The sequence below is a fragment of the Danio rerio genome, chromosome 15, assembly GCF_049306965.1.
Source record: "Danio rerio strain Tuebingen ecotype United States chromosome 15, GRCz12tu, whole genome shotgun sequence".
NCBI classification, from domain to species: Eukaryota; Metazoa; Chordata; class Actinopteri; order Cypriniformes; family Danionidae; genus Danio; species Danio rerio.
The window spans coordinates 45,830,001-45,839,189 of NC_133190.1; the positions used below are offsets into that span (position 1 = coordinate 45,830,001).

At 37.1% G+C, this 9,189-nt stretch overlaps 1 long non-coding RNA gene across 3 annotated transcripts in view; it reads right to left on the reverse strand.

Annotated features, from left to right (window-relative positions):
* The window catches only part of LOC137487676 (uncharacterized), a 69,290-nt gene extending 60,589 nt beyond the window's left edge, over positions 1-8,701 (reverse strand). For all 3 annotated transcript variants that reach the window (XR_012391096.1, XR_011006371.2, XR_012391095.1), the window contains exon 1: positions 8,317-8,701. This is a non-coding gene — a long non-coding RNA (uncharacterized lncRNA). The remainder of the gene's footprint in view (positions 1-8,316) is intronic.
* Between the last annotated feature and the right edge of the window lie 488 nt (positions 8,702-9,189).

Here is a 9,189-nt window from a genome sequence, read left to right on the forward strand (position 1 = left end):
TTATTTTAAATAAGTAGTTTGAACAAGCAGCAAAATAGTTGAAAATATCAGTTTAAACTTCTGAACATAAATGGTATGCTATAAATTGTAATAAATCCAGTTTTGATTCTTGTTTGCACACTGAGTTAATCAAAGAGAGTTAAAGACAGAAAACATTTAACCTAAACCCATGTTTAACCTGGTCTCTGACCACAACATACACACACACACACACACACACACACACACACACACACACACACACACACATATACATACATACATATATATATATATATATATATATATATACATACATATATATACATATATATATATATATATATATATATATATATATATATATATATATATATATATATATATATATATACATACATATACATACATATACATATATATATATATATATATATATATATATATATATATATATATATATATATATATATATATATATATATATATATATATATACACACACACACACACACACACAGTTGAAGTCAGAATTATTAGCCCCCCTTTGAATTTTTTTTCTTTTTTAAATATTTCCTAAATGATGTTTAACAGAACAAGGAAATTTTCACAGTATGTCTGATAATATTTTTTCTTCTGGAGAAAGTCTTTATTTGTTTTGTTTTTTTGGCAAGATAAAACCAACATTTTTCTTTTTTAAATAATTCCTAAATGATGTTTAACAAAGCAAGGAAATTTTCACAGTATATCTGATAATATTTTTTCTTCTGGAGAAAGTCTTTATTTGTTTTATTTTGGCAAGAATAAAGGCAGTTTTTTAATTTTTTAAAAAGCATTTTAAGGACAAAATTATTTTAAGCCCCTTTAAGCTAATTTTTTTTCTGCCTGTCTACAGAACAAACCATCATTATACAATAACTTGCCTAATTACCCGAACCTGCCTAGTTAACCTAATTAACCTAGTTAAGCCTTTAAATGTCACTTTAAGCTGTATAGAAGGGTCTTGAAAAATATCTAGTCAAATATTATTTCCTGTCATCATGACAAAGATAAAATAAATCACATATTAGAAATGAGTTATTAAAACTATTACGTTTAGAAATGTGTTGAAAAAAAATCTTCTCTCCATTAAACAGAAATTGGGAAAAAAATATAAACGGGGGGCTAATAATTCTGACTTCAACTGTATAATAGGCGTGGGACTAAAACCGTTTTCAAGTGTATCGCAGTTTGGAAAAGTCAGGGTTTTTACACCGCCAAAATTGTCTTCTATAGACCTTATTCTAAAATGCGGAAGTGCGCCTGTTTTCGCGATTGTCTTAGAACTTCCGTTTCCGTCGCCTTTGGGAGAAATGACTAGGAATAATAAACGGCAAAAAAACGGTCAAACTACTTGCTCTACAAACAAATGTTTGCATGACTATACAGACCAAGTAGAATAATATAACAAGGAAATATCAGTTTGCAACATCAAACAGCGAAACGAGCAGTTTTTAATGTCTAAAAATGAATGGAAGTGAATGAGACCAGAAGTCTCGTGCCAAAAAGATTCAAATGGCAGCGCCCGCTCGTCCGCGGAGAATAAGGTGAATAACGTTCTTACGGTATGTGCAAGTTTTTTTTATGTTTTGTTTTAAGTGTTATATAAACACTGTATATATTCTACTTTTCTATATTCTAATATATATATATAATTTGTACTTTTATTATCTGTCCTAGATTGACTGCATAGCTACATTAGAAATGCGTTGAGAATACACGGTGTGTACTTAAAGAGACAGTTCACCTAAAAATAAAAATTGTCATTATCTAACCTGTAGGAGTTTCTTTATTCTGTTGAGCATCAAAGATGTTTTGAAGACAGCTGAAAACCTGTAACCATTGACATACACAGGGCTCTATTTTAACGATTTAGGCGCAAAGCCCAAAGCACATGGTGCAAAAGCATTAAAGGCATGTCCGAATCCACTTTTGCTATTGGAAAAAAAATAAAGGAACAATACACTCTGTGCCCCGGCGCAGGGTCTAACAGTGTTGTGCTTATTCTCTTAATGAGTTATGGCTGTGTTTTGAGCATAACATGCATTAAACAAATCAGAGTCTCACCCAGCAAATAAATAAATAAACAAGAATAACGAAGTGTGGTCAAAAAACGGAGTTATATCCAAACACATCCTATTCCTATATTGTGATGCATACAACTCTGAAACCCGACAGGTGGACAAATCTAAACTTGCTTTTATTAAAACAAATATAAATATGTATATTATAAATAATACGGCTATTAATATTATTCATTCATTCATTTTCTTGTCGGCTTAGTCCCTTTATTAATCTGGGGTCGCAACAGCGGAATGAACCGCCAACTTATCCAGCAAGTTTTTACGCAGCGGATGCCCTTCCAGCCGCAACCCATCTCTGGGAAACATTCACACACACACACTCCAGACATTTTAGCCTACCCAATCAGAGATGTATAGTAACGAAGTAGAACTACTTCACTACTGTACTTAAGTACTAAAAGGCAGTATCTGTACTTTACTGGAGTATTATTTTTTTCTCCTACTTCCACTTTTACTTAAGTACATATTTTCCATGAGTTTAATACTTTTACTCCGATAGATTTTTTGTGTGCTGCATCGTTACTCGTTACTAGGGGTGTCAAAATGATTGAAATCAGTTCAGTAATAGGTCATACCCGGTTATTACGTGATGACGTCATTTATCTCCTATGCGCGATGTCGCAATACTATGGCGAAGGACGGAGGCGCGAGGGCGAGGCGGCACAGCACTCCAGCCGCTAGTTTACTGTTAGGGAGAAATGTTGTAAAACTTCACCTCTGCCTATCTCTCGCTCTCTCACTTTGGACATTTGACCCGCTGGCCAGTTTTTAAGGTAACTTTTCCTCTCTTCTTAGCTGTTAAAGCTGTGGATCCAGACATGAGCGTGCCTCATGTGCAATTAAGTTTTCTCCACTGTGTCTATTACCTGTGATAAACGCGTATTTTTCCCGCCATGGGTGAACAGCGCTTATATTTCTAAAGCCCTTTCTGTTGAGGACAATAACCAATCATAGACCCGCCTGTCAGCGCTCAATAAGCAGGCGGGATAATATTGACATGAGTTTATTCCCAGATAGCAGGCAGTAATCGGCCCGAGCTCGGCTGCCCTCCGGCGCCTCCGGCTCCGACTCGGCATCGGCGAGTGTTATCCGGGCCGAGTGCGGCCCGCAGCTCGCTCGCGCACATGCGGTTGTGATGCGGCTGTAAAGCACTGGCCCGATTCCGGTCAACCATATCCTGGCCGCTTCTGGCAAGGACTCGGCTGATGGCAACCGATTAAGTTCTTATTTTATCTAGTAATCTGTTAGCTCCACGTTTAATGATAATTTGAGAAAATATTCATGGTACGATAGCAAAAAAAAAAAAAAAAAAAGAATATTTAGTGTGGATGGTCGCAATGTTTAGACGCAAACAAAACAATATTATTTATAAATAGTTTATACATGTCATCTAGAGAAAAACTATGTATAATTCGCTTATTTTTGAGATAGCACGCTCCTGTGCTGACTGTTTGTTTTAAAGCAGAAGTTGGTTTCATAATAAACACATGCATTACTAAACTCCTGATCCAAACTCCAATCCAGACGGTGGCGGTAATGCTCCAAAGAGCTGGTTGTCAATCACCATGGCACGAAGATCACAAGAAGAAAAAGTTTGGTTTTTCAAAGATTCACGTGGATTCTGGTCAGAAAGGTAAGCTTTTTACTGCTTGTGTTCTGTATAATTAGCGAATTTAGAGCTTAAAATATTTCCACGGTGTTTGGTTGTAACAGCGTTTAGTAATTTAAAACAGTTTGATACGAAATGTAACTTGCTTTAAGAAACACGACTGGAGCTAATGTATGCTAACGCTAACAGTTACAAACACGTCTGAAAGTTCCTTTTCCTTTTACACAATGTTAGATTGTAACGTGTGTAGTAACCAGAGATGTATAGTAACGAAGTAGAACTACTTCACTACTGTACTTAAGTACTAAAAGGCAGTATCTGTACTTTACTGGAGTATTATTTTTTTCTCCTACTTCCACTTTTACTTAAGTACATATTTTCCATGAGTTTAATACTTTTACTCCGATAGATTTTTTGTGTGCTGCATCGTTACTCGTTACTAGGGGTGTCAAAATGATTGAAATCAGTTCAGTAATAGGTCATACCCGGTTATTACGTGATGACGTCATTTATCTCCTATGCGCGATGTCGCAATACTATGGCGAAGGACGGAGGCGCGAGGGCGAGGCGGCACAGCACTCCAGCCGCTAGTTTACTGTTAGGGAGAAATGTTGTAAAACTTCACCTCTGCCTATCTCTCGCTCTCTCACTTTGGACATTTGACCCGCTGGCCAGTTTTTAAGGTAACTTTTCCTCTCTTCTTAGCTGTTAAAGCTGTGGATCCAGACATGAGCGTGCCTCATGTGCAATTAAGTTTTCTCCACTGTGTCTATTACCTGTGATAAACGCGTATTTTTCCCGCCATGGGTGAACAGCGCTTATATTTCTAAAGCCCTTTCTGTTGAGGACAATAACCAATCATAGACCCGCCTGTCAGCGCTCAATAAGCAGGCGGGATAATATTGACATGAGTTTAGCTGTAAATGCTCGTGCTGTCTTCTGTGCATGAGTTTTGTTTGATACATCCAGAAAGAGTGTTTTCTTTGAACAGGTCAAATTAAGGACACAGTTCGTATATCTGACTGCTGTATTAAAGGACAAAATTTTATTACAAAAAACCCTTTAACTGTCACACCAAGACAAAAGCAATAGAATTTTTTTTAATTGCATTTCTTAACTCCTAATGTCGCTAGTTAACACAATCAGTGCATTTTTATTCAACACATCACATTATTTCTAAAATATCAGCCTCTACCAAATGGTTGAGATGTTGGTTTATGGTAAAAGTACCAGAATTAATAAATATACTACAGAAAATATGAACTGTAAGACCAATTTCATTAAAAACATGATAAAAAATAAATAACAATTATTACTAAATCATAGCCAAAAGCCATAAAATATTTCAGATTTTCATTTAACACAGTAATATACACATTTTCCTGTTTTTTTTTTTACAATAAAATCAAAATCAAGTGAATTAGTGAAGCAGGATTTAGTTTGCTTGTTTAGTTTAGTTTCACGAGTGCTTCCAGAAGACAGAACTCCTGTTTATTGTGGTATTAACCAATCAAACTTCAAAACTCCCAAAGTGTGAGTGTGTGTTTGTGTGTGTGTGAGTGAGATTGAATAATGTGTGAGTAAGAGAAAACAACAGTGTGATTGTACCTGTGTGTGCGTCTGTCTGTGTGTGTGTGTGTGTGTGTGTGTGTGTGTGTGTGTGTGTGTGTGTGTGTGTGTGTGTGTGTGTGTAAGAGAGAGCGTAAAAACAATTGCAACCTATGTAATGTCCCCATAATTCACAAAAATGTGTGTGTGAGAGAGAGAGAGAGAGAGAGAGAGAAAACTGTGTGTGTGAGAGTGTATGAATGTGAGAGAGTGGGAGAGAGTGTACATTTAGGTGTGTGCAGGGCAGTGTGTGTGTGTGTGTGTGTGTGTGTGTGTGTGTGTGTGTGTGAGAGAGAGAGAGAGAGAGAGAGCGAGAGAGAGTATGTATGTGAGTGAACATGCTGAATTATCTCATCAGTGAAGGCATTTTCTGGTAAAAGGGCCTGACGATGTGAGTTCTTGTACCATAGAAACTATTTACAGAGAAAAACAGTATCATAAGCCATGTTTCTTTTCGTTCTGCTTAATCAAGTACCCTAAAAAAGATATTTAAAATAAACAAAACAATTAGTGTATTTTGACTGCTTTCTTTAATAACTACATTACACAATACTTGTACTTTTACTTTCAGTACTTGAGTAGTAAATTTTGAAATAAACTACTTGCAATACTTAAGTACAAAAAATGTTGAATACTTTTGTACTTCCACTTAAGTATGGTGCTTAAAGAGCACTTCTACTCAAGTCAATTTTTGATAAAGCACTTGTACTTTTACTTAAGTATGGGTCTCTAGTACTTTATACATCTCTGTACCCAATTCACCTGTACCGCATGTGTTTGAACTGTGGGGGAAACCGGAGCACCCGGAGGAACCCCACGCAAACGCAGGGAGAACATGCAAACTCCACACAGAAACACCAACTGAGCCGAGGATCGAACCAGCGACCTTCTTGCTGTGGGGCGAACGTGCTACCCACTGCGTCGCCCACTATTAATATTATACAGATGCCAATTGTCATAAGTAAACTAAAAAAAGTTTTTATAAAAATAAAAATGGTTTGGAACCATGAAAATGGTGAGTAAATGTTCATTTTTGGGTGAACTATCCCTTTAGGCATATAGCTTTATGCAACATAAGGAACCCGTGACCGCTGAGTACAATTAATCAATAGCATCATCCGGCAATTCTTTTTGAAACATTATTTGTATGACAAAATAGCATAATATAGTGCATAAGTCTGCACTGGGACACCTTATAAACGTCAAAAAAGTGACTCAGTCAAGAGCAGTGAGAGATTTTCCGTCTTGTGCTGTTTGAGAGCTGCAGTCACTTTAAGAGGTAATGAATGGAGCCATTAGAGTGCATTAGCGCTGCACACTTATTCTGCAGCACTGGTTTTGAACTTTCAACATTCATTTTTTTTTTTTACATAGCCATTTAAGGAAGGTATTGGTTAAAGCATTATACACCATGAACCTAATCAATCACACACACTCTGATTTGAAGGAAAGAATATTGAACTGAAAATAGAAGAATTTGAAAATCAGACCAAAAACATTTGTGAGTCTGGACAACAAATCTAATCTTATAGTAGCATGGGTACATCTGTGGGAATAGCCAACAAAACATTGCAGGTCAAAATTATATATATATATATATATATATATATATATATATATATATATATATATATATATATATATATATTTTTTTTTTTTTTATATCAAAAATGTGTAGAGGCGAGGCAGGGGTGCAGTAGGTAGTGCTGTCGCCTCACAGCAAGAAGGTCACTGGGTCCAAGGTTCGAACCTTGGCTCAGTTGGCGTTTCTGTGTGGAGTTGGGATGTTCTCCCTGCCTTTACGTGGGTTTCCTCCGGGTGCTCTGGTTTCCCCCACAGTCCAAAGACACGTGGTACAGGTGAATTGGGTAGGCTAAATTGTCCGTAGTGTATGAGTGTGTGTGTGTAAAATGTTTCCCAGAGATGGGTTGCGGCTGGAAGGGCTTCCACTGCGTAAAAACTTGCTGGATAAGTTGGTGGTTCATTCCGCTGTGGCGACCCCGGATTAATAAAGGGACTAAGCCGACAAGAAAATGAATGAATAAACGAAAAATGTGTAGAATATTAAGAAAAGAGTGTTCTCCAAGAACTACTCTGTACATTTCGTTTGGTAAATATATCAAAACATAATTTCTGATCAGTAATACGCACAGTTTTTAAAGGCAATTTTCTCAATAAAGATCTCTGCATATTAGCAAAATTGAGGTAAAGTTGGTTTTATATGCGCACATTCATTTTAATGGTGCCAATTAGAGGTCTGCATCCATAGAGTCTGAATAAATTTCCAAATAAAGCACAGGAGCGTTCGGTAACTGGTTTAATTTTGGACGGGAGCGGGTGGTCTAACAATATCGCTCCTGATTCCCGAGCGAGCGAGCACGCGTATGTATGTGTGTGAATGAGACAGCGTGATGCTGCGTTTAGCTTGTTTGTTGCTGTCTATGTGTGTGTGTGTGTGCAAATGAGAGAGAGAGCTTTGTGCTGTGTGTGTGTGTGTGTGTGTGTGTGTATGAGAGAGAGAGCGTGACACCCCTGGTTGCTAATATGATAGATATAAAGTTCTACTGTGCCCCAGTAGAGCTTTAAGTCTAGCAACGCCCCTGGTTGCTAATATGATTTCCCTGTTTAGAATTTGCAAAGAAAACTTTCCTGAAATTATATTTTTAAGGAGAAAGTCCAAATATGCGAATATAAAACCAACTTTATCTTATTATTAGCAAAGTCGCTTTAAGGCATGTCATTCGACTCGGCGGCCATCTTTGAAATGCATCTCGGGCAGTGTGCTCAGGCATTCTGTCTCAATGGTGAAACATCAAATTCCCCGAAGCTGTTAGCCAAGCTTACAATTACATAACATACTTGGAATAACCAATAAATTAAACAACAACTGTCTATTAAGTTTCGTTCCTAAACGTTTGAATCAAACAAAATCTGCATTTTCTTTCAGGTTGCCCGAGCTAATGCGCATGCGCACACGAAAAAAAAAGAGACACCAACCTCATTCAAGACCGTTCCACACATTATTATCCTTTGAATAATGCTTCGTCAGATCACGCTGGTCTTCTGAAGTAATCTTCTGAAGTTCCACAGCTTGGTCTTGATGGTGAATCTCATCCAGAAATGACAGCGATTCTGTTTACAAGTCTGTGGGCCAGTTGAGTACTTGTTGCTGTCATGTGATGTGCGTTTGACAGGACGGACTGTACCTCGCGTTCGTTTCATACAGATTACACCACCAAAAAACGTTTGTTTTCAATCGTAGTTCGTTCATTTAAAAGTAGATTGTTCAAGCTTTATGTGTTTCTTATGTCTGTGAAACAAATATTCGCTGAGATTCCAGTGCGTTGGCTGACCACATAAAAAGGAAGCACATGTCTGATCTGAGCCCCTTTCCTGGAGAATCGTCAGTCTATAGCGATCGATGATTGGCTCCTGTACGCGTAGGCGGGGCTTCATTCGCCATATTGAGCGTCTACACTTTTCCCTATTCAAAATCAAAACTTGGAGTGACTTAAAAGCACAACACATTTTCTCGTTGAACCTATTGAAAATGTGGAAATCCTGTGACAGATTGTGTACCTTTATTTCAGGTTGTAGATTACATAATGGTTTTAAATTATTTTTTTAATGTTCAGTTTATTTTATAATTTTACAATATTGTTATTTTACCCAATTTAATAAAGTACTCTGACTGTATAATCAGCTTTGTGCAGTTTACTCTTAGTATCATTTTTGTTTGAAATGGCACAATCTAATCCTGTTTATATAAAGTAAACTGCGCCTGAGCAAGATCACAGAGCATAGAACAGGGGTGGGCAAACTCAGTCCTGGAGGGCCGGTGTCCTGCACAGTTTAGCTCCAACTCTAATT